A 25,979-nucleotide genomic window follows, 5' to 3' on the forward strand; every position below is an offset into this window, starting at 1 on the left:
AGGAGTAATCCGCAGTCAGCCCTGAAGACCCATGAAGGACCCCAGGGCTGTTTGCTCAGTAGGGCCTCCTGCACACGAACGTGTGCGCCCCGTGGTCGTGCTGCAGCCCGCAAAATGCGAGCCGCAATGCACGAACACCATCCGTGGGGCAGCCGCAGCGGATCGCGGACCCATTCACTTTAATTGGTCCGCGATCCAGACATTCCGCAAAAAGATAGGACATGTTCCGTACTCTGTAGTGCTCCCGTAGGGTTCCGTTCTTCCGTTCCGCATTCCGGAATTTGCGGACCCATTGAAGTGAATGGCTCCGCATCCGTGCTGCAGAATGGCCACGGAACAGCGCCCGTGTATTGTGGATCCGCAAATGCGGTCCGCAATACGGCAACGGGAAGCACACGTTCGCGTGCAGGCGGCCTAAGGCTGCTGGTAGGGCTCACTAATGTTATCTTAACAGCAGCCTGTGTCATAGTGACACAGAACCAACAGACCAAGCCTGCCTCTTCATTTGTTCTCAAAACTTCCCCTTGCGCCTTCCAGTCCGCCCCCTCCTCTGCGACCTCATTATCTTCTTTCAACTCTGCTTGCGACGTCAGTGTCTTTCTGAGCAAACTCTTGCGTTACCAACGGCTCAGCACATGCGCTGTACTTACGGGCTGGCCATAGACCAGGCATCCTTTAAACTGCGGCTCTCCAGCTATTTCAAAACTACAACTCCCAGCATGCCCGAACAGCCTACAGGTATCAGCCTACAGCAGGGCATTGTGGGAGTTGTAGTTTTACAACAGCAGTTTGAGGATGCCTACAGGAAATTTTCCGGTGGGCCGATGCCCCTGGGGGCCACCCAAGCCCTCCCTACTGCCACTGATCGAGTACATAATGAGCTCTCAACAGTAATTAACGCTGTGAGAATCAGGCGCTCATGTACCCGGCCAGTGACTGCACATGGCCTCCTGAATTCAACTGCTGTGGCCCGCACCTCACCTCCTAAGCCCCCTGCTCCATAGACAACTGGAGGAAGAGGACAGAAGATGGTAGGTATAGATGGCCACCACAGAGGGCTAGCGTTTGGGACAGTATATTGTGCTACACTGTGTTATTTGGTTCTGCTGGGATGGTATTTTGCACTATGGTACTGTTGACCCCACCTACTTGTGTTGCCCCGCCTTCTGTTAATTTGGACCTGCCTACAAAATGGGCCCACTTTTAGTTTTTTTCAAAAAAAACACTTGAAAGGGAACCTGTCACCGGGATTCTGTGTATAGAGCTGAGGACATGGGTTTCTAGATGGCCGCTAGCACATCCGCAATACCCAGTCCCCATAGCTCTGTGTGCTTTTATTGTGTAAAAAAAACCTATTTGATACATATGCAAATTACCCTGAGATGAGTCCTGTAAGTGAGATGAGTCAGGGACAGGACTCGTCTCAAGTTAATTTGCATATGTATCAAATCAATTTTTACACAATAAAAGCACACAGAGCTATGGGGACTGGGTATTGCGGATGTACTAGCGGCCATCTAGCAACCCATGTCCTCAGCTCTATACACAGAATCCCGGTGACAGGTTCTCTTTAAGTTCCCAGTATGGGCCAATCGGATGTTTTCAGAACTCCGTCCCCTACCACCACCACCACCTATGAGGGTTATTCAGATCTCAGTAATGAAAGGCTAAGATCCGAATAACCATTTAAGACAGTATTCTGGTCATACATACCATCCAGGCCCTACGTGGCTGATCGGCAGACCCTGTCCTGCTGATAGGCCACCAAAATCCTGAATCTGGAAAACCTGGAAATGATTCTTTTCTTTAAATGCCACTGTTAGCACTGCCGGCATGAGGGCACCCAGGCTTACACTTTGTTGTCAGTACATCAGCTCGTTAGCAATGTGTTACAGATCTGTGGGCTCCTAAACTGAGGACGCAGAACGGTGAAACGTACCTCGAGGAGATAACATTCACCTATCCTGACTCTTTCTGGTATGATTTTTACTTTGTCTCTGGTGACTCTTTTTAGGATATTTTGTACAGTACCTAGTTATCCTTGATGCAGATCAGAGAAGGGGAGGCATTGACCTAGTACTGAGCGATATATAGAGGGTGATTGCCCCTATCAGGCTCAATACATATCAGGTCTATAGCACCTCCTTTCCCCTGTACCCGCAATTCCCCACTGACGTCTCACCCTTTAAGAGCGGTATATATATATATATTGAGTATAGGTGTTGTTAATAATTGGATATATTCACTACATGCTTATCAATTATATGTAATATTATTTGGATTATGTTTATATTGTGATTATTTTGAATAAATGTATGGGATGTGGATTTACTCTCTTCAGTGTGGTTTATATCTAAATTGAGAGTATCCCACTGACAGCAATTGTTACATCATTTTGACCTATTGGTGATGAATTGTTACAGATCTGTGGGCTCTTAAACTGTGATGTGTACATTGCTGCAATGCAGATTCTGTAGTGAACGTCACACGTGATGAAGTTCTGGCAGAGGTCCATCTTAGCATTAGAGCAGATGCTATAACCACTCATACAGGCCTGCAAGCACATTGCTCTCTGATAAAGCTGACCGTAGCCATGAGACTATTGTTGGGGATGCTGCCAAAAACAGATGAATCAGCAGCCTTGTCCATGGTACAGGAAGACTATCCCCAATGTCTGCCATTGGGGGGGAATCAACTAATCTGATCCTACAATTTCCCCCCCAAGGAAGCCAGCTCCGGAGGTGTCTGCCGACATCTTAGCCTACCCTCATCATCCTAGTAACATGCCTATACGACCCACCCACAGAGTTAGGGGTGGCCGCAGTTATTTCATGTCTATAGCTAGTATAAAGGGCTTGTCCCCTCAGAATCCCCAATATTATCCAAAACAGAGGGATGCTAGGAAAAGCTGCTCTGAGTCTGCAGGCCTTGGAGTGAACCTGTGTCACATAGTCGACAATTCTCTTGAACAATCACCAAAACGTTTCTGAATAAATCCCCAAAAATTGGTTGGAAAACATGTAATCCAAAATGTTACTTTTGTAGTAACCACTCTGTGAATTACCTGTATGTCATGGATTGTGTTACATAAAGGCACCATCACGTACAGGCACATCATGAAGGTCGCACAGGCACATTAGCTGTGCCCACGCGATCGGCAGCTATAAATATACCTGCTATAATGGCCGTGATCAGACACCTTAGATGCTGCAGTTAATAGGAGCTTTGCATCTAAAGAGCTTGCTGCCCATCGAGCCCCACAACTGCCTAATAAAGGCCTCCAGGTCTGCCATAGGTATAAGCCTATTAGGTCATGCCAGAGGCATGACATAGTAATAGATCGCTGTTCTGTGTGTCACTAAGGCCCAATTCACACAACCGTATGGCCGCTGTGCCTGTGTTGAGAACCTCATCGTGGGTGCAGGCCCATTGACTTCAATTGGTCTGCAATCGGCAACGTATGGCAAAAGATAGGACATGTCCTATCTTTTTCGGAGCAGAGGCATGGAATCCCGCAGAAACACACGGAAGCCCTTCCCTGGTCTTCCATGCCCCCCGCACCGGAAAGGATAGAAGATGTCCTTCTTTTGCCGTATGTCGGATCACGGACCCATTCAAGTCCGATGCAGAGTTCAGATGTTGCGGGCTTCTTGCAGATTTGCAGTGCAGAGTCAGCCATAGAGACGTGAATGGAGCAGTGGACCCAAACATGCGCTGCTGCTACATTCAGGAGTCCTAACCAGTGTTTTTACAAAATTAACATTTTAACAATAAAAAAAAGGTTATAATATATAAATATTTTAATAGTATGGGCGTTTTCGGTTGCGATGATACCCATGATATTTATATTTATTGTTATTTAGGTATTTATTTTTTAGTTGAGCCTGCCGCGGTCTCCTTCTCCTATGCTGTAGCGCTGGCCAATCGCAGCGCTCAGCTCATAGCCAGGCTATGAGCTGAGCGCTGCGATTGGCCAGCGCTACAGCATACGAGAAGGAAACCGCGGCAGGCTCAACTGGGTGGAGCCTAACTATGAACATACCGGAGGCTATACCCGGAGAACGGAGCGGCGCCCGGGGATAACAGTAAGTGCAGGGGGATCCCTGGGCGCCGCTCTACACGTCTGTATGGTCAGTTTACATACTTTCTTCTGGTGAAAGGTCCTCTTTAAAGCCTCGTCAGCGAGGCTTACAGTGTTCAGCGCAACTACCGATACCCACATTGGCTGCACAGAGCATCGGTAGGATTTTTGCGCATTTAGATGCCGTGATCTCGCTTGATCAGGCATCTAAAGTCTTTAATTACTGCGATCGGCATTATTGCCGATCACGGCAATTAGCCGCAGGTCTCTGCTGTATAAAAAAGGCAACATCACCAGAGGAGAGCACACTGTCAACAATTCATACTGCTCCACATAATAATAACAAAATAAAGTGCAAGTGCGAAACGCGCGTCAGGGTTGGCGCCATCCCGGAGGAGGCACAGCGTGGGTAATATATTCCGCCTTGACGATCTATCATATTGACACAATTGCACTTGCACTTTATTTTGTTATTATTATGTGGGGCAGTATGAATTGTTGCCAGTGTGCTCTCCTCTGGTGATGTTGCCTTGTCCCTGCACTTTATTTGTTTGTTTTATTATGTATTGTCCTTTGAATCATGCTTAATAAATTGTCATTATATTTTCATGCGGTCTGGTAGCTTCTTTTATAGGTTCCATAGTTGATTTATGCCATAAGCATGTGTCTAGTTAGACATAATTGCTGATTTTGTTGCGGTATCAGGCCAAGTTTTATTGGCATAATGTATACTGACAAAAAGAGCAGAGTGGAGGACGAGGCAGCTCTTTAGCTCAGTGTTGTGAAGTAACTTGTCCTGCTGTGTGATTAGGACAGGTTTTGTGTGCACTAATAGGACAGCAGCCATTTTATTTCTCCTAATGATTGCTCCCTCGACAAAACGAGCCATTATAAGTAATAAAAGGTATTTGGGAATATATTTATCATAAATGAATATTTAAGTATTTTCATTTTCTTAATTCCTGGAGAACCCCTTTAACTAAGAATTCATCAGTGCCTGGGTGAGCAGAGAGAGGGGCTGCGTCCTCAGCTCCACTGATTTCACCAAGATAGGGACAGAGCAGTCTTCAATATTTGTGAAAACATGCAGGCTGCAAAGTAAAAACTGACTGAAAATGTTTAGTAAAAACCTATTAAAAAATAAAAAATAAATTGCCCAAAATATGTGCTTTGCATTAAAAAAAATTGCCACGAAGGTGTCCATAGCTTTTGAGCCTTTTAGTTTGTAATGGTTACAATGTGGCTAGAACAGCTCAAGTATGCAAAGATAAATGCCAAGCTATCATTTCTCTAACAAATACAGGGCAAGCAAGGGAAAAAAAAAATATTTTGGAATTTTTTTTTTTTATAGTTATGTGTACAGAGATGTGTGAGGCCTCATTTTTTGCGGGACGATATGTAGTTTTTGATAATACCATTTTGGTGTGTATGACTTTTTGATCACTTTTTCAAAAAAAAATTTGGGGGAGGTAAAATGATGAAATAACAGCGAATTGGCCATTTTTCCCATTATGCCATTTACCGTATGGGATAAGTTTTTTTTTATATTTTAATAGCACAAGCGTTTTCGTAAGTGGAGATGCCCATAAAGTGTTTATTTAGATTTTGGCTCTGGTGAAATCTCGCGCCGTTCAGTAGTTGGCGCAGGCTGCCAGCTTCCTCACCGCGCCTGTGCCAAATAGTGAACGCGCGAGATTTCACCAGAGCACAGGGCTGGCAGACAGATGCGAGCGCTGCCTGGCCCTGTCATTAAAGGCTTGGAGGGAGGCGACAAAGGTGGGAGAACGGAGCCTCTAGGACAGTGATGGCGAACCTTTTAGAGACCGAGTGCTCAAACTGCAACCCTACAACCCACTTATTTATCGCAAAGTGCCAACACAACAATTTACCCTGAATACCAATATAGTATATCTTCCATGTACTTTACCATTTAGCTATAATAGCCTGCCTACATTCAATGCGCTGCCTGTGCCGTTCATAGCGCGCCCTGCGCTGGTGAATGTCAGGAAAAGGGTAAGGACTTTTTCAAGGGTGTGGGTGCCCGCAGAGAGGGTTCTGAGTGCCGCCTCTGGCACACGTGCCATAGGTTTGCCACCACTGTACAAGGAGCAGAAACAATGCCCCCACCCCGCTCCTAGAGGCTAATTAGCATATTATAAAAGTTCAATTTCTGGCATCACGGGGGCATAGATAAAAGTAGGAATAGGCTAGTTGTAAGCTAGCTTTATAGGGTTAAATCTGGTGACAGAAACCCATTAAATGGATGGTCAGTCATGGGAATGGCCACCATGTAATACTACATTTCCCCAGCAGTCGGTGCTGCAGAAAAGACGCCTGCGGGGCGGATTGACCATAGTCCTTACAGGGAAATTTCCCAGTGGGCCGATGCCCGGGGGGCCGCCAGGGCCCTCCTCACAGCTGGCCAGTGGAAGTTTTTGGGGATGTATTTTGTGCTGCTGGCAGTATTTTGTGATTGACTGTGGTATTTGGCTCTGTTGAGGTGGTATAATGTGCCACAATATGGTATTGGTGTCCCTGCCTTCCATCAATTTGGAACTGACTACAAAAAGGGGCTACTTTTAGTATTTTTTCCAGGGCCATTTTAATTTCCCAGTCCGCCACTGGATGCCTGGCTAGCTGCTGCTTTCCCTGGCAACACCTGATGAGACAACCTCTTTAAGAAAACAGATAACACAGCCTGTGAATAAATGATCAGGATGAAAGATGGCCGATAATCGGCTGCTGATCATCTACGGAAGATAATGAGGGAGGAACGACTCATTATTCTGTTTGCATCGGCTTGTGTAATCAGGCCGAAGCAAACGAGCCGTGATCGGTGTTCTCATCCGTTGGCACCAATGTTATAGCACCCTAAGGCCAAACATGTCAAACATGACAAATCCGTGTCAAAATATGCATATACTGCAAAGGGTGAAAACCACAGTGAAAATCTGTGACAAATCCAGGACAGAGCTGACGTGCGGTGGATTTCACAATCTGCATAATTTGTTCTGCTACATACTGTATGGATGGGGTTAACCCCATCCACGTGCATTGTACTGCACACTGTGCACATTTTCAGAACAATCCCTAACCAATCCCCAAATGTGAATTCACCCTTTGACCTCATGCACGCGACCGTATTTTTTTCCGCATCTGATCCGGCAAATAATGCAAACAGCAAACAGTGTGCTGGCAGGATCCGTGTGTCCACGTGTTCGTCCTGAAAAAGTACAAAGAACGTGTCCTATTGTCTGCTTTGTAGACAAGAATAGGCATTATGACAATGAGGACCCCGGGGAAATTGCGGTATGAACACGTCCGGTATCCGTATTTTGCGGATCTGCAGTTTGTGGACCACAAAATACATACAGTCGTGTGCATGAGGCCTCAAACAGAGTTCACCTCTGAAACAACTCGATTGTTGCCACCGATTATCAATACAACAATGGAATCATGGTCATAGGAACAGCTGTGGGCTAAGGATGTCTTCATTTTGTGGCACCACTCCTTTAAATGAGCATCTGATTGGTGGGGGTTCTGCCACTGGATTCCCACCCCTCATGAGAATGGCGGTCCCATTCGCAAGTATGAATGGATTAGCAGGTTGTGTTCAGCACTCCCATAGAGAATGAATAAAGGGGGGTTCAGCGGTCAGACCCCACTGATCATATGCTCATCCCCTTTGCTGTGGATAGGGAATATGTTAATTTTGTGTCAGACCCCCTTTAAAGGACATCTGTCAGCAGATTTGTACCTATGACACTGGCTGACCTGTTAGGGCTCTTTCACACCTGCGTTCTTGTCTTCCGGCATAGAGTTCCGTCGTCGGGGCTCTATGCCGGAAGAATCCTGATCAGGATTATCCTAATGCATTCTGAATGGAGAGAAATCCGTTCAGGATGCATCAGGATGTCTTCAGTTCCGGAACGGAACGTTTTTTGGCCGGAGAAAATACCGCAGCATGCTGCGCTTTTTGCTCCGGCCAAAAATCCGGAACACTTGCCGCAAGGCCGGATCCGGAATTAATGCCCATTGAAAGGCATTGATCCGGATTCGGCCTTAAGCTAAACGTCGTTTCGGCGCATTGCCGGAGCCGACATTTAGCTTTTTCAGAGTGGTTACCATGGCTGCCGGGACGCTAAAGTCCTGGCAGCCATGGTAAAGTGTAGCGGGGAGTGGGGGAGCAGTGTACTTACCGTCCGTGCGGCTCCCCGGGCGCTTCAGAGTGACGTCAGGGCGCCCCAAGCGCATGGATCATGTGATCGCATGGATCACGTCATCCATGCGCATGGGGCGCTCTGACGTCATTCTGGAGCGCCCCGGGAGCCGCACGGACTGTAAGTATACCGCTCCCCCGCTCCCCGCTCCTACTATGGCAACCAGGACTTTAATAGCGTCCTGGGTGCCATAGTAACACTGAAAGCATTTGGAAGACGGTTCCGTCTTCAAATGCTTTCAGTACACTTGCGTTTTTCCGGATCCGGAGTGTAATTACGGCAAGTGGAGTACACGCCGGATCCGGACAACGCAAGTGTGAAAGAGGCCTAACATGTGCACTTGGCAGCTGAAGGCATCTGTGTTGGTCCCATGTTTATATGTTCCCGCATTGCTGAGAAAAATGATGTTTTAACTAGGGATCGACCGATATTGATTTTTTAGGGCCGATACCGATACCGATAATTTGTGAACTTTCAGGCCGATAGCCGATAATTTATACCGATATTCTGGGAATTTTCATTTTTGAGAAAAAAAAAAAATTCCTACACAAATCTGCTGAAAATTTATATGTTTATTGTTAATGTGTATTTTTTTTGTTTATTGTTAATGTGTATTTTTTTTTTATAAATCTTTTTCATTTATACTTAATATTTTTGTGTTTTTTTTTTTTACTAACTTTTAACCCCCTTAGGGACTAGAACCTTTGTCCTATTCACCCTGATAGATCTCTCAGGGTGAATAGGACAGAGATCTATCAGGGTGAATAGGATCTCACACAGTCCCTGCTGCTCTGTGCATAGTGCACACAGCAGCATGGAGCTGAACATGGCAGCCAGGGCTTCAATAGCGTCCTGGCTGCCATGGTAACCGATCGGAGCCCCAGGCTTACACAGCTGGGGCTCCGATCGGAGGAGCAGGGGAGAGGGGATCCTGTGGCCACTGCCGCCAATGATTAATACTGGGTGGGGGGGGGGGCGCACTGCGCCACCAATGTTTTTAGTATTGGCCGGGATTGGGGTGGGGGGCGCACTGTGCCACCAATGATTAATACTGGGGGGCTTGGGGGGCGCACTGCGCCACCAATGAAGATAAGTCTATCGATCATTCATATACAGGAGGCGGGAGCTGGCTGCAGAATCACATAGCCGGCTCCCGACCTCTATCAGCGGTAGCTGCGATCCGCGGCACCTGAGGAGTTAACTACCGCGGACCGCAGCTATTGCTCATAGAGGTCGGGAGCCGGCTATGTGATTCTGCAGCCAGCTCCCGCCTCCTGTATATATGAATGAATGAAAGGCTTATCTTCATTGGTGGTGCAGCGGCCACAGCCCCTCCCCTCCTCTTATGTTCTATCCCCTCATTGGCGGCAGCGGCAGCAGCAGCACAGGGGGAGGAGACACTGCTTCCTTCTCCCCTGTGCTGCGGAGCGAACACAGAGAGCGCTGTCAGCAGCGCGTTCTGTGTTCCCAAAACGTTATCGGTATATCGGTAAAATAGATGCCGATACCGATAACGTTCAAAATCCTCAATATCGGCCGATAATATCGGCCAAACCGATAATCGGTCGATCCCTAGTTTTAACCACCTCAGCCCCCTTAGCTTAAACACCCTGAAAGACCAGGCCACTTTTTACACTTCTGACCTACACTACTTTCACCGTTTATTGCTCGGTCATGCAACTTACCACCCAAATGAATTTTACCTCCTTTTCTTCTCACTAATAGAGCTTTCATTTGGTGGTATTTCATTGCTGCTGACATTTTTACTTTTTTTGTTATTAATCGAAATTTAACGATTTTTTTGCAAAAAAATGACATTTTTCACTTTCAGTTGTAAAATTTTGCAAAAAAAAACGAGATCCATATATAAATTTTGCTCTAAATTTATTGTTCTACATGTCTTTGATAAAAAAAAAATGTTTGGGTAAAAAAAAAAAATGGTTTGGGTAAAAGTTATAGCGTTTACAAACTATGGTACAAAAATGTGAATTTCCGCTTTTTGAAGCAGCTCTGACTTTCTGAGCACCTGTCATGTTTCCTGAGGTTTTACAATGCCCAGACAGTACAAACACCCCACAAATGACCCCATTTCGGAAAGTAGACACCCTAAGGTATTCACTGATGGGCATAGTGAGTTCATAGAACTTTTTATTTTTTGTCACAAGTTAGCGGAAAATGATGATTTTTTTTTTCCTTACAAAGTCTCATATTCCACTAACTTGTGACAAAAAATAAAAAGTTCTATGAACTCACTATGCCCATCAGCGAATACCTTGGGGTGTCTTCTTTCCAAAATGGGGTCACTTGTGGGGTAGCTATACTGCCCTGGCATTCTAGGGGCCCAAATGTGTGGTAAGGAGTTTGAAATCAAATTCTGTAATAAATGGCCGGTGAAATCCGAAAGGTGCTCTTTGGAATGTGGGCCCCTTTGCCCACCTAGGCTGCAAAAAAGTGTCACACATGTGGTATCTCCGTATTCAGGAGAAGTTGGGGAATGTGTTTTGGGGTGTCATTTTACATATACCCATGCTGGGTGAGATAAATATCTTGGTCAAATGCCAACTTTGTATAAACAAAATGGGAAAAGTTGTCTTTTGCCAAGATATTTACCTCACCCAGCATGGGTATATGTAAAATGACACCCCAAAACACATTCCCCACCTTCTCCTGAATACGGAGATACCACATGTGTGACACTTTTTTGCAGCCTAGGTGGGCAAAGGGGCCCACATTCCAAAGAGCACCTTTCGGATTTCACCGGCCATTTATTACAGAATTTGATTTCAAACTCCACACATTTGGGCCCCTAGAATGCCAGGGCAGTATAGCTACCCCACAAGTGACCCCATTTTGGAAAGAAGACACCCCAAGGTATTCGCTGATGGGCATAGTGAGTTCATAGAACTTTTTATTTTTTGTCACAAGTTAGTGGAATATGAGACTTTGTAAGAAAAAAAAAAAAAAAAAAGCATCATTTTCTGCTAATTAACTTTTTTTAACTTTTTTACTTACCGGTAATTTTTTTTTTGTTTAGTTTTTTTTACCTTTATAGAACAAACCTCTCCTTCCCCATGGGACAATGTGCAAAGCGCAAATCGCCCAAGGATGTGACGAAGTACGTTATGCACTTTATCCCAGGTGAAAGGAGAGGTTTGCAGCAGCTGTGAGTAAAAGGGCCCTGTCCTGTGAGATGCAATCCCTATGCTAGGTGTACCTGTGTGTGGTACTTCCGGAAACACTCTCCTAAGCATAGGGCAGGGTGGTCAGGACAGAAATAGCGGGTGTCACGTCTTATTCCACTCCTGCTACAGACACAACATTTTTTTCAGGGTGGCGGTTGGGTTGAGGTACCAGCAACGACACTGGGGAAATGTCGCTCGTGTAGACGGCTAACTACACTGGTGGATGGGGCCACGGAACCTTCTGGATACAGGAGGTTCTCGATGATCTCTTCCTGGAATTTGAGGAAGGATCGTGTTCTCCCAGCCTTACTGTAGAGAACAAAACTATTATACAGAGCCAATTGAATTAAATATACAGACACCTTCTTATACCAGCGTCTGGTTCTGCGGGAAACTAAATAGGGAGCCAACATCTGGTCATTGAAGTCCACCCCTCCCATGAGCGCATTATAGTCGTGGACTGAGAGGGGCTTTTCAATGACACGGGTTGCCCTTTCAATTTGGATTGTCGTGTCTGCGTGAATGGAGGAGAGCATATAAACGTCACGCTTGTCTCTCCATTTCACCGTGAGCAGTTCTTCATTACACAAGGCAGCCCTCTCCCCCCTTGCAAGACGGGTGGTAACGAGCCGTTGGGGGAAGCCCACGCGACTAGTTCGCGCGGTGCCACAGGCGCAAATCCGTTCTAGAAACAAATGCCTAAAGAGGGCCACACTTGTGTAAAAATTGTCCACATAAAGATGGTATCCCTTGCCGAATAAGGGTGACACCAAGTCCCAGACTGTCTTCCCACTGCTCCCCAGGTAGTCAGGGCAACCGACCGGCTCCAGGGTCTGATCTTTTCCCTCATAGATCCGAAATTTGTGGGTATAGCCTGTGGCCCTTTCACAGAGCTTATACAATTTGACCCCATACCGGGCACGCTTGCTTGGGATGTATTGTTTGAAGCCAAGGCGCCCGGTAAAATGTATTAGGGACTCGTCTACGCAGATGTTTTGCTCAGGGGTATACAAATCTGCAAATTTATGGTTGAAATGGTCTATGAGGGGCCGAATTTTGTGGAGCCGGTCAAAAGCTGGGTGGCCTCTGGGACGGGAGGTGGTGTTGTCGCTAAAATGCAGAAAACGCAGGATGGTCTCAAATCGTGTCCTGGACATAGCAGCAGAGAACATGGGCATGTGATGAATTGGGTTCGTGGACCAATATGACCGCAATTCATGCTTTTTAGTTAGACCCATGTTGAGGAGAAGGCCCAGAAAAATTTTAAGTTCGGAAACTTGGACTGTTTCCACCGGAAAGGCTGGGCATAATAGCTTCCCGGGTTTGTGGTTATAAATTGTGTGGCATACCGGTTTGTCTCTGCCACGACTAAGTCCAAGAGCTCCGCAGTCAAGAACAGCTCAAAAAATCCCAGGGCCGAACCGATCTGAGCTGTCTCAACCCGAACTCCAGACTGGGCGGTAAGAGGGGGAACTACTGGTGCGGCTGAAGTTGGGGACTGCCAATCAGGGTTTGCCAGCACCTCAGGGATTCTAGGGGCTCTACGGGCCTGTCTGTGCGGTGGCTGCGATGGGGTAACTACTGCACGTGCCACCGTACCAGCTTCAACTGCCCTTCTGGTGCTCGCTACTTCACCAGGTTGTACGGCAGTGCTGGTACTAGGTCCAGGAAGGGCTGCGCTGCTGGTGCATGCCTCACCACGTGATCCGGCAGCGACAGCCCCACTCTGCTGCTCTTGAAGCGGATCCTGCGCAACCTGTGGTCTAGCGACACGGGGCCGGGTACGCCTGGTTCTATCAGGGACCTCCACCTCCTCGTCCGAACTTTGGGTCAGAGAGCCACTGCTTTCTACAGGTTCATATTCTGACCCGCTAGATTCGTCAGATGAGGGTTCCCATTCCTCATCCGACTGGGTCAGAATCCTGTAGGCCTCTTCAGAAGAATACCCCCTGTTTGACATTTTGGACTACTAAATTTAGAGGTATTCCCTGAGACTACCCAAGAAAAAAAGCAAACCTGTCTTACAAAGGGGAGGCTAGCGAAGTACCGGAGGCCGCTGCGGTTGATAAAAAATATCAAAACTGATTTTTTTTATCGCCGCAGTGCGTGTAAAGTGAATGTGCAGTGATCAAAAAAAAAAAATTTTTTGTCACTGCGGTGGGGCGGGCGTGGGTGAACGCACGTGTGGGCGACCGATCAGGCCTGATCGGGCAAACACTGCGTTTTGGGTGGAGGGCGAGCTAAGGTGACACTAATACAATTATAGATCTGACCGTGATCAGTTTTGATCACTTACAGATACTATAAAAGTACAAATGCTGATTAGCGATACGCTAATCAGCGAATAAAAGTGACTGCGGTGCGGTGGGCTGGGCGCTAACTGACGCTAAACTACCTAACCAAGGGGCCTAAACTATCCCTAAAACCTAACAGCCAATACTAGTGAAAAAAAAAAGTGACAGTTTACACTGATCACTTTTTGTCTTTCACTAGTGATTGACAGGGGCGATCAAAGGGGTGATCAAAGGGTTAATTGGGGTGCAGGGGGGGTGATCTGGGGCTAAGGTGTAGTGTTGGTGCTACTCACTGTGAAGTCTGCTCCTCTGCTGGATCCAACCGATGAAAAGGACCAGCAGAGGAGCAGAGAAGCCATATAACAGATCATATTTACTAATATGATCTGTTATATGGCTTGTGATTCGATTTTTTAAAAATCAGCAACCTGCCAGCGACGATCATTGGCTGGCAGGTTGCTGATGCAATTCTCCTCGAACTTTTGCCGGCCCGCGATGCGCATGCGCGGGCCGGCTGTGACCGAAATCTCGCGTCTCGCGAGAGGATGTGCCGGCGCGTCCAAGCGGAATGAAACAACCACCTCCAGGACGCGTCGCTGCGTTCGGCGGTCCGGAGGTGGTTAATATATGCAAATGAGCTTCTAGGAGCAACGGGGGCGTTGTCATTACACCTAGAGGCTCTGCTCTCTCTGCAACTGTTGCACCCTCTGCACTTTGATTGACAGGACCAGGTGTGATGGCACAGGGCTCCAGACTAAAAAAAATAATACCCCGTAGCCATTGGCTCCTAAACTGAAAAATTTAGGAGCCAAATGAAACTACATAAAGGAGAATATAGCACCACATACCTCTTACATCCAGTGACATCTCCAGTCAGACGTTCTCTTTCCTCTTCTCCTCCGTTTGACCCAGACCACCATGACTAATTATTTCAGCCGCATCTCGTCTCTACAGAGTTTGTTACACAGACCTGTAAGATTTCTCCATTTTTCCCCATCCTGGTGTCCTAACAATGTCATCCTGCTGCCACTCCCCATACTGTGCCCCCTAATACCGCAAGTACTATACTGCTGAAATAATAGTGACCCCAGTAGACATAATTGGGGTCATTTATCAAACTGGTGTAAATTAGCCCATAGCAACCAATCCAGTTCTACTTTACACCACTTTGATAAATGACCCCAAATGTCCCTATAGTGTCTACAGCAATTACAATGCCCCATTAAGTGTCCCCAATAATAACAACACCCTATAGTGTGCTCCAGGTAATAATGCCTGTATAGTGTCCCCAAAAATAATGCCCCCTAATATATCTCTGTTATAAAAATGCCCCTACAGTGCCTCCCCAATAGCAACGACCCTCACACTGCCCCCATGTAGTAATTTGTCCCCACACTACCCCATGTGGTAATTTGCCCCATGTAGTAATTTGTCCCCACACTACCCCATGTGGTAATTTGCCCCATGTAGTAATTTGCCCCCACATTGCCCCCATGTAGTAATTTGCCCTCACACTACTCTATGTAGTAATTTGCCCTCACACTACTCTATGTAGTAATTTGCCCTCACACTACTCTATGTAGTAATTTGCCCTCACACTACTCTATGTAGTAATTTGCCCTCACACTACTCCATGTAGTAATTTGCCCTCACACTACTCCATGTAGTAATTTGCCCTCACACTACTCCATGTAGTAATTTGCCCTCACACTACTCTATGTAGTAATTTGCCCTCACACTACTCCATGTAGTAATTTGCCCCCATATAGTAGATTCCCCCCACACTGCCCAACGTAGCAATTTGCCCCCACACAGTAATCTGCCCCCACATAGTAATTTTCCCCCACACTGCCCCATATGGTAATTTGCCCCCACACTCCTATGGGCCGCGATGGTGATGCGGGTTGCACACGTGCCTGCGCTGCGTCCCCGGCCCAGGGGCGCAATGACGCCTGCGCCGGGATTTTACTTCTGCATACTAGGCCTGAAGCCTATGGCGGTGATTGTGGCAGTCAAGTCGCAGATGGCGACAAGTCAAAAAATTTGCCAACTGCAAATTCTAAGTTGCATTGGCGACCATTTTAGTTGCTATCTGGAGCGCTGCGACATTTACAATGCCTCGTCCTGTCAATCAAAGTGGAGAGGGGGTGGCAGTTGCAGAGAGGTGTAATGGTAACGCCCCCGTTGCTCCTAGAGGCTCATTTGCATATAATAAAACCTCATTTTTCTCAGTAATGCGGGCACATATGAACATGGGACCAACACAGATGCCTTCAGCTGCCAAGTGCACATGGAACAGGTCGGCCAGTGTCATAGGTACAAATCTGCTGACAGATGCCCTTTAAAGCCAATAATTGATCAAAGGATCATAAAACTTCTCATCTATTGGCGGGACTTCTACCCAACGATTTTGGAGGGATTAGCTGACCACCTAATGTGCGTGGGGCCTCCAGGCTCATCCCTGATGGCTGATGTCATGAGAGATAAGGATCAGATGCTGGATTTCAACTGCCCTATCTTTGTGTTCTCAGGAGATGTCAGAGGTGTCAGGTAGTGGCTTTCTCCCTTCCTCATTCACTACAGCCATGCGTATGTATGGGAGGGTGAGAGGAGATAGTTCAGCCCGTTATCTCGTGTATGCCCAGCTTTAGTTGAACCATTGTAAACCACACTTGTTTTTGATCCCTCTCCTGTTCCTCTGGCCTTTCCATGGTTACTATCTCTGACCTCCGTCTGTTATTCCAGGACGTCTGTCTGCTTGGCCTGCAATTTGTTTTGACCTTGGCTTCTACATTAATTTTTTGCTCATTCCCTGTGCTTTAACACGCTCTAGACAGTACACAGCTTCCATGTACTTGTTTTCTAGAAGCACTAATATCCTGTTTAGGACCTTACAGAAGAGGTCCACCATAGAATAATCTGATGTCTCTGGACGGGGTCCATTAGCTTGCACTGTCCTTGCTTCCCTGATGTAAGGGGTCTCAGAGCGGCAGAACCCCTTCAAGCAAAGGCTGAGACTTTAGTGACTGTAAATCTCAACAAAAGTTAAAGGGGTATTCCCATGTTAGAAACTGATGGCATATTGGTAGGCACGACCCCGAGGAGCATTATATACTGGCCCTATGGGGGTCATATATATACTGGCACTACAGGGGGGCTTTATCTACTGGCATTACAGGGGGAGCCTCATATATATACCTTGCACTACGGGGGGCATATATATACTGGCACTATGGGCGGGGGAAGAGGGAGGAGCATTTTATACTGGAACTATGGACGAGCATTATAGATATATATATATTGTCACTACAGGGGAGTTTTAACTGCAGGGGGCAGTAGAACTACAGGGGGCACTGCAGGAGGGGCTTTATAAATACTGGGGTAACATGGTCATATTATTACTATTTGAGTAACTGTAGGGGCATTATTATTATTATTGGGCACAACATGTAGGCATTGCTACTAATGGGGGCACTCTCTGAGAGTATTATCACTATTAGGCCTCCTGCACATGAACGTGTGCGCCCCGTGGCCGTGCTGCACGAACACTGACAGTGGGCAGCCACAGCGGATCACGGACCCATTCACTTTAATGGGTCCGCGAGCCGGCCGTTCCGCAAAAAGATAGGACATGTTCTATCTTTTTGCGGAATGGAAGTACTGGACGAAACCTCACGGACGCACTCCGTAGGGTTCCGTTCCATGCTTCTGTTCTGCACCATTCCGCATCTCTGGATTTGCGGACTCAATGAAGTGAATGGGTCCGCATCCGTGATGCAGAATGCACACGGAAAGGTGCCCGTGTATTGCGGGTCCGCAATACGGCAACGGGACACCTACGGTCGTATGCAGGAGGCCTTAGGAGCACTATCACTATTGATGGAAGTCTGGAAGCACTATTACTATGGGGGACTATCTGTATGGCACTGTTATTTCTGACAGTATAGTGTTTGTTGGCATGTGGGAGCGCAGCAGGCACCGTATTGGGAGGAGCAGACTTGGGCACCGAAATACCTCATCCCAGCCCTGTTTGTAGGATATGTCATTATTTTATCATTGGTGAGGGTCCGAACCCGAGAGTGAAGGGAACTTATTTAGAGATCCACCCCCTTGGAACCGACGAACAGCTGAGGCCACGTATTTACCCAGCAACATGTAAGTGTAACTGTGGAATACATCGCTGTGTCCAGTCCGGAGATTCACTTTTTTTAGCAACTCTCTGCTCTGGCTAATGGGGGAGGGGGCTTATGAGTGGTTCATGAGACAACCCTTTTCATGTAGACCATATGCAAACTAGCTCCTTAGGCAAGAGAAAGAATGCTGTCTCAGTAATGCCACCTAGTGGAGGTAGCTAGAGCTAATTTGTATGTTATTTTTCCCATCGAGCATTGCATTGCCTATAAGACTCCTTACACAAGTTCTGCCACTCTCCACAAGGAGAAACAACAGCAAAACACCATGCACAATGTAGAAGTAACAGAACCACTTTGTTTTTACCCCCCATGTTCTTGACTTGACATTTTAATTATATGATGACCTACATAGCTTTTTAGCAAAAGTTGCCATTTTTAGAGGGGTGATTTGCAGAAGAATTAAAGGGGTTGTCTGCGTGTTTAATACTTATGACCTATCCTCAGGATAGGTCATCAGTATGTGATCAGTGGAGGACCAACACCCTTCACCCCCCACTGATGAGCTGTTTAAGGAGGCTGTCGCCCTCTAGTCAGACACAGCGACCTCCTCACAGCTCAGTCCACTGGATCACAGCTGTGCTTGGGATTGCAGCTCAGCCCCATTCACTTAAAAGAGACTGATTAGCGCCCTGGCCATGTGACCGATGAACGATGATGTCACTGGCCTAGGAAAAGGCCGCATTGCTGACGGAGTGTTGCAGTCTCTTCATACGGCTGTGCGACTGGGGTGCCATGAGACGGATGTCCTGAGGATAAGTCATCAGCCTTAACCCCTTAAGGACCCTTTCCGTACATGTACGTCACAGCTGGACGTCACTTAAGGACAGTGGTGACTCTAGGAACAATATATAGGGGGGGCACATAAGATACCACAGTCAAAAATGGGGGGGGGCACTAATAATTTTCACCACTTAAAAAACGAAATAAGTATACATAAATAAGATTACAAAATACGAGATTATTACGGTATGCAGGGATACCTTTTTATTGTACTAACCTAATACATTATTTTTTTTGGTATGAGATGATGGTTTGATTGGCACTATTTTGGGGTGCGTGTGACTTTTTGATCGATTGGTATTACACTTTTTGTGATGTAAGGAGACAAAAAAATTGCTTTTTTGGCACAGTTTTTTTTATTTTTTTATGGTGTTCACCTGAGGGGTTAGGTCATATTTTTCACCTGAGGGGTTAGGTCATATTTTTATAAAGCAGGTTCATACGGACGCGACGATACCTAATTAATATGTCTACTTTTTTATTTATTTATTATTTCACTTTAGCACAATAATAGCAGTTTTGAAGCAAAGAAATAAATCATATTTTAGTGTCTCCATTGTCTGAGAGTGATTTTTATTTTTTGACCAATTGTATTAGGTAGGGGCTCATTTTTTGCGGGATGAGATGGCGGTTTGATTGGTACTATTTTGGGGGGCATATGCCTTTTTGATCGCTTGGTATTACACTTTTTGTGATGTAAGGTGACAAAAAAATTGCTATTTTTACACCGTTTTTTTTTTCACCATATTTTCTTTTTTACGGTGTTCATCTGAGAGGTTAAGTCATGTGATATTTTTATAGAGCAGGTACTTACGGACGCGGCAATACCTAATATGTATACTTTTTATTTTTTTATTTTACTTTAACACAATAAAAGCATTTTAGAAAGAAAAAAAAACATGTTTTAGTGTCTCCATAGTCTGAGAGCCATATTTTTTTTTATTTTTTGGATGATTGTTTCATGTAGAGGCTCATTTTTTGTGGGATGAGATGACGGTTTGATTGCTTCCATTTTGGTGTACATACAACTTTTTTGATCACTTTTATTACCTTTTTTGGGAAGTGAGGTGGGCAAAATTTCAATTTCATCATAGTTTTTTTTATTTATTTTTTATTTATGGCGTTCATCGTGCAGGGAAAGTAACATGACCCTTTCAGAGATCAGGTCATCACGGACGCGGTGATATGAAACATGTGTAGTGTATTTTATTTTTTAATCCGTGTGCAGCTATAAGAAGAATTAATTTTTTTTTGTTTTACTTTTTTCATTTTTTTTTTTACATTTTTTTAAGCCAGACCCACTAGGTTCTTGAAGATTCAGTGGGTCTGATGCCTATATAATACACTACAGTGCACTATATAGTGTACTGTAGTGTATTGTGACTTTACACTTAGACTGATCAGGCTGCTGCCTTTAGCAGAAGCCTGATCCAGCTTAGCTATACCATGGCAAGACAGAAGCCTGTGAAGGCATCCGGTCCGTTTGCCATGGTAACCATTGGACGCTACTGTAACATCCCAGAGTTATGTTACTAAACTCTTTTTCCCCGCTACTATTTGTTGGTAACATGTGCTTTGTCATCTAATTTTATTTATATTCCTCACAAATGTGCATATTCTAAGCCTGTTAAATGTATTTGCTGTAATTTTCATGTTCACCAGCAGGTGGCAGCAATGTGTTACCAGGGCCTTAGTTCAGTTTAGCATATCTAGACTGGAATAGTACATTCCAGTTTAGCTCCCCCCTCTTTGAGCAGAGTGGGCTCAAAGAGGGGGGAGGGAAGGAAGAGTGGGCTCAAAATGGGGAGGGAAGGAAGTTCAGTTGGTGTGCCAGCCACCACGGCTAGGGGAAGGCTGTGCTGGTAGGAGCTTCCAGTCTTAGGGATCCCAACCCAGAATATTGTCTCGGCTGAGACCAAAGATCACCCTTCCCAGTCTGAGCCTTACAGCCTCAACTGGTGACAAGCAAGCAGCCATCTCCAGAACTCCAGGACGAACCATTCCCTGTGAGCACAACTGTGAGTACCATCCAGAGACCAGGAGAAGCCAAATTCCTCCTCAGCTAGTCAGTCCCATACACAGCAGAAGATAGACAGAGCAGAAGATATATATTCCTGCCATATTCTCCAGGCATATGATAGAAGCAGAAGAGATAGTAATCCCTGCCACATATTGCCAAAACCTGCTGGGACCCAAGACTATTGCTGTATCTCATATGGATTAAAGCTGCAACCAGTAAAGACAAGTTGAATTATATTACAAGTATGGATCTCATTCATTACTACCAAGTTCCTCAATTACTCCTACTAGCAACACACTCATTTATTGCAAGTGAGCCAGGATCTAGGAGTCCAGCTGTACCAAGGTAGGAGACACCGTTGACACTATACCTACTACTACACAGAGACATTACCCCACTCTGGCATTCCTAACCTGGTACGTGAGTTGCAATACCTTAAAGGGCCCTGTGTTAGTACCCTGCACACGCTGAAATTGGCGTCACAAACAAAAACGATAGACTTATATACCTATATCCGGACCCACTGCATAATTTGGCGTCCGTGTAACCGTACCACGGTCCTGCTCATTGCACTACCACAACAATGCATCGGCTGATGAGGGAGGGAGCCTCCCCTCCCTCTGTGATCCCGTCAAGTATCGGGTGGCTGCAACGGCACAGCAGCACCCGATGGGAGAGGGAGGGAGCTCCCACACTGTTAACCTCTTCATACAGCGGTCCCTATGGACCGCGGCATGGAAGGGGTTAAATTGCTGACATTGGTGCCAGCACGGATGTCAGCCGTTTCAAGCAGAGTGTCAGCTGTATGCTGACACTCTGCAAACCGCTCGGCCATCCTGGAAGTGGGGGGGAAGATCGCGCTCGGTGGTTCGCGCGCCCACCCGCTCGGCCATCCATAAAATGAGGAGGGTGCACATTGAGGGCTGCAGGGAATGGGTGGGGGATATTATATATACATTTTAGAAGGTTCTGATCCCTCAGAACCTTTCAGCCGGCATTAGAATCATCTGATTGGCTAGTCTGTACAGACTAGCCAATCAGAGTGATCGCTGGCCCGGGACCGCCCTCATTGGTCCTGGGCCGCTTAGCTGAGATCCCTGGCTGTGTGTAACAGCCGGGGTCTCAGCGCAGACATGGTGACAGTTTAATGCCATGAATCAGCGGGGGGCAGGGAATAACCTATGGGGGGCAATTGCCCCCCTGTAGCAACGCCTATGCTTAAGGACCAGTGACGTACATGTACTGGCTGATAGGGCGGGCGCAGCTCCTGTCACTGACTGCCGGATCCCTGCTGCATACGTCGGCATCGGTGAAAACACTGATGCCGGTGTGTTAACCCCTTGTATACAGAGGGTTTGCGGAGGGTACGGGTGCCCTCTGCTTTCCCATCGGGTCCCCACGCTGCAGTTGTATTGATGGCAGGTTGTATTGTAATGCATTGCAGAGGGGATCAGACCCCAGAAGTTGAAGTCCCAAAGTGGGACAAAAAAAAAAAAAGTTTTTTTCATAATAAAAAAAATTTGTTTCAAGTAAAAAAATTTAAATAAAGTTTCCCAAAATAAAGCACATAAAATTGTAAAAAAAATGACATATTGGGTATTGCCGCATCCATACCAACTGGCTCTACAAAAATATCACATGATCCACCCCCTCACCTGAACGCCGTAGAAAAAATTAAATAAAAACTGTGCTAAAACAATCATTTTTTTGTCACCTTACATCACACCAAGCGATCAAAAAGGGTATGCCCCCCAAAATAGTACCAATAAAACAGTCACCTCATCCTGCAAAAAATGAGCCCCTACATAAAACAATCGGGCAAAAAAAAACAAAAAAACTATGGCTCTCAGAATATGGAGACACTAAGACATGATTTTTTTGTTTCAAAAATGCTGTTATTGTTTAAAACTTAAATAAATAACAAAAAGTATACATATTAGGTATTGCCGTGTCCGTAAGAACCTGCTGTATAAAAATATCACATGACCTAACCCCTCAGGTGAACACTGTAAAAAAATAAAAACGGTGTAAAAAAAGCCATTTTTTGTCACCTTACATAACAAAAAGTGTAATACCAAGCGATCAAAAAGTCATACCCCGAAATCATACCAATCAAACCGTCATCTCACCTCGCAAAAAATTAGACCCTAGCTAGGACAATCGCCCAAAAAAAAAACTATGGCTTTCAGAATATGGATACACTAAAACATTATTTTTTTTTTGTTTCAAAAATGCTATTATTGTGTAAAACAAACAAATAAATAAATAAATAAAAGTTGTCATATTAGGTATCGCCTCACAAAAAGTGTAATATGGAGCAACCAAAAATCATATGTACCCTAAAATAGTAACTAAACTGCCACCTTATCCTGTAGTTTCCAAAATGGGGTCCTTTTTTTGGAGTTTCCACTCTAGGGGTGCATCAGGGGGGCTTCAAATGGGGGGGGCTTCAAATGTGACATGGCAACTTAAAATTATCCCAGTGAAATCTGCCTTCCAAAAACCATATGACGTTCCTTTCCTTCTATGCCCTGCCGTGTGCCCGTACAGCAGTTAACGACCACATAGGGAGTGTTTCTGTAAACTACAGAATTAGGGCAATAAATATTGAGTTTTGTTTGGCTGTTAACCCTTGCTTTGTTAATGGACAAAATGGATTAAAATGGAAAATCTGCCAAAAAAGTGAAATTCGGAAATTTCATCTCCATTTTCCTTCAATTCTTGTGGAAACCTAAAGGGTTAACAAAGTTTGTAAAATCAGTTTTGTATACCTTGAGAGGTGTAGTTTCTAAAATGTGGCCATTTATGGATGGTTTCTATTATGTAAGCCTCACAAAGTGACTTCAGACCTGAACTGGTCCTCAAAAAGTGGGTTTTGGAAATTTTCTTAAAAACTTCAAGATTTGCTTCTAAACTTCTAAGCCTTCTAACGTCCCAAAAAAATTAAAATGGCATTTACAAAATGATCCAAACATGAAGTAGACATATGGGGAATGTAAAGTAATAACTATTTTAGGAGGTATCACTATCTGTTTTAAAAGCAGAGAAATAGAAATTTAGAAAATTGAGAATTTTGCTACATTTTTGGTGAATTTGGTATTTTTTTTAATAAATCAAAATGAAATATTTTGACTCAAATTTACCACTGTCATGAAGTACAATATGTGACGAGTAAACAATCTCAGAATGGCTTGGATAAGTAAAAGCGTTTTAAAGTTATCACCACATAAAGTGACACAAGGTGAAAAATGGCAGGGTCCTGAAGGGGTTAAAAATTCAGACAACCCTTTTAACATATTATTTATATTGTGGGGAAATTGTAAGAATTTGTAATATAGACTGTATGTGTATATATATATATATATATATATATATATATATATTTATTTCTTTTTTATAAAAAAAAAATTGCAATACCACAATATCCATAATATTCTTTCGCTAATTTTTTTTTCAAGCAAATTGGTAACTTTATACTGCAGGTTGTACCAGATAACATGACTAACACAAACATATACAGTATATTGTAAGTTGCCATGGTTAAAAAAAAACTAATTGCGTTTCAGTTTCTTTTTCTAGATCAGAATTCCCCTTTAAAGGAAACTGTAAACTGTCAGCTCTTGAGGCAAGGAATATGGTAGCTGCCCTGTGACAAGCTGTTTCCTGCACACATTATACACACATGCTGGCAGCTCTGCAAACATTCCACGATCTACACAATGAGAGAGGAAGTGACTCACCCTCCCACACAAAGGACGCCTTCTCATGCTTTTTCTGTGGGGTTACCGAAGTTTTCATGAACGGCGCGGGCCTCGGCCCTGTGTGCGAGGCGGTTCAGCACAGCGTTCCACATCATCTGGGTAGAGAGGAGCATAGAACTGGTCACTGGGAACATGCAATGATATATTTTACTAAAGATACACATTATAGTTATGGCCCATTATTGACACACAGATGTCACTTGTCTGTTCCAGTAAATACTCGTATTCCCCAACAATTCAGGAGTCGTTTTTTTTTTTTTAGGGCTTTCCACTGTGCTGTTCCTTCTAGAAATTTCAGAATACTGTAAATTGACAACTGGGTGTTAACAGTTGAGGGCGTCTTCCGACAGAGTCTGACAGTGTCCAGTCAAGCTCACTAACACACCCCTTTGAACAAGACAATGGTCCCACCCACATGTCAACTTCTTCATTTGTTTCTAGGAGGAATAACAGAGGAACGACACAACGCAGAGTTCTATGAAAAGATGCTCCACACTTGTAATTAAATGGGGAATATAAGTATTTACAGACATACCAGAAGTGAAGGATCCTTTTTTTTTTTTTTAAACACATTTCAATATATCTTACTTTTAATACTTTTTTTTTTGTTGCAAAATTTGCAATGAGGGTGTGTGTGTGTGTGTGTGGGGGGGGGGGGATTGTTGTAAACTCAAGCAAACACTGACTTTAAAAATTAAAAATAAATGAGCCCTTTGGAGACGAATTTGGATGTGGCACAAAAACTACTTTCTTAATTTATTTATTACACAGGAGCCTATGGGTGACAGGGCGACGTATGTCAATATTTACCTATACAGTAGCATGTGGGAGGCTCCTGTCCTGACATATACCTGGAAACACAGTGGCAGGGGTGGATTAAGTGCATGATAGGCTCGGGGCTGTCTACCCAACTCGGCCCCCCCTCCTTCCATTTTAGTTTAAAAAAAAATCTGTAGGAAGAGGCTGCAGTGCTTCATGAGCGCCATAGTCTCTTCCTAGGCCATATGACATCACATTCGTCGTTGACATGGTCTAAGTGCAGCTCAATTCCATCCGAGTGATTGCGGCTGAGCTGCAATACCAAGCACAGTGCTATCAAATGGACGGAGTTGTGCTTGGTAAGGAGCAAAGAGGCTGCGGCGCTCACTGGGTCTCCTCAAGCAGCTGATCGGCGGGGGTGCCAGGAGGAATTTTGGTCCGGTCTTCTTTACAACATTGCTTCAGTTCATTGAGATTTGTGGGCATTCATTTATGTAAAGGGGTTGTCCGAGTTATATAAAAAAATAAATAAATAAAGCACTGTAAATCTGATGGTCAGTAATATATACATAAGCTAAGCAAGTTTAACCCCTTCCCAACCAGCACCATACATGTACAGCACTGGCCAGGACTAAACATGGCGCTCGTGCAGACCCGTGGCACATGTATGCGATCAGCCATACATTTGC

At 45.1% G+C, this 25,979-nt stretch overlaps 1 protein-coding gene across 1 annotated transcript in view; it reads right to left on the reverse strand.

Moving 5' to 3' along the window:
- RNF157 (ring finger protein 157) overlaps positions 1-24,620 on the reverse strand; it is a 103,312-nt gene extending 78,692 nt beyond the window's left edge. Inside the window, exon 1 of the mRNA XM_040435380.1 lies at positions 24,511-24,620. The gene's annotated coding sequence lies outside the window, so the exon portion shown is untranslated. The remainder of the gene's footprint in view (positions 1-24,510) is intronic.
- Positions 24,621-25,979: the final 1,359 nt, after the last annotated feature.

This window comes from Bufo bufo, chromosome 6 (assembly GCF_905171765.1).
Source record: "Bufo bufo chromosome 6, aBufBuf1.1, whole genome shotgun sequence".
In the NCBI taxonomy this organism is placed as follows: Eukaryota; Metazoa; Chordata; class Amphibia; order Anura; family Bufonidae; genus Bufo; species Bufo bufo.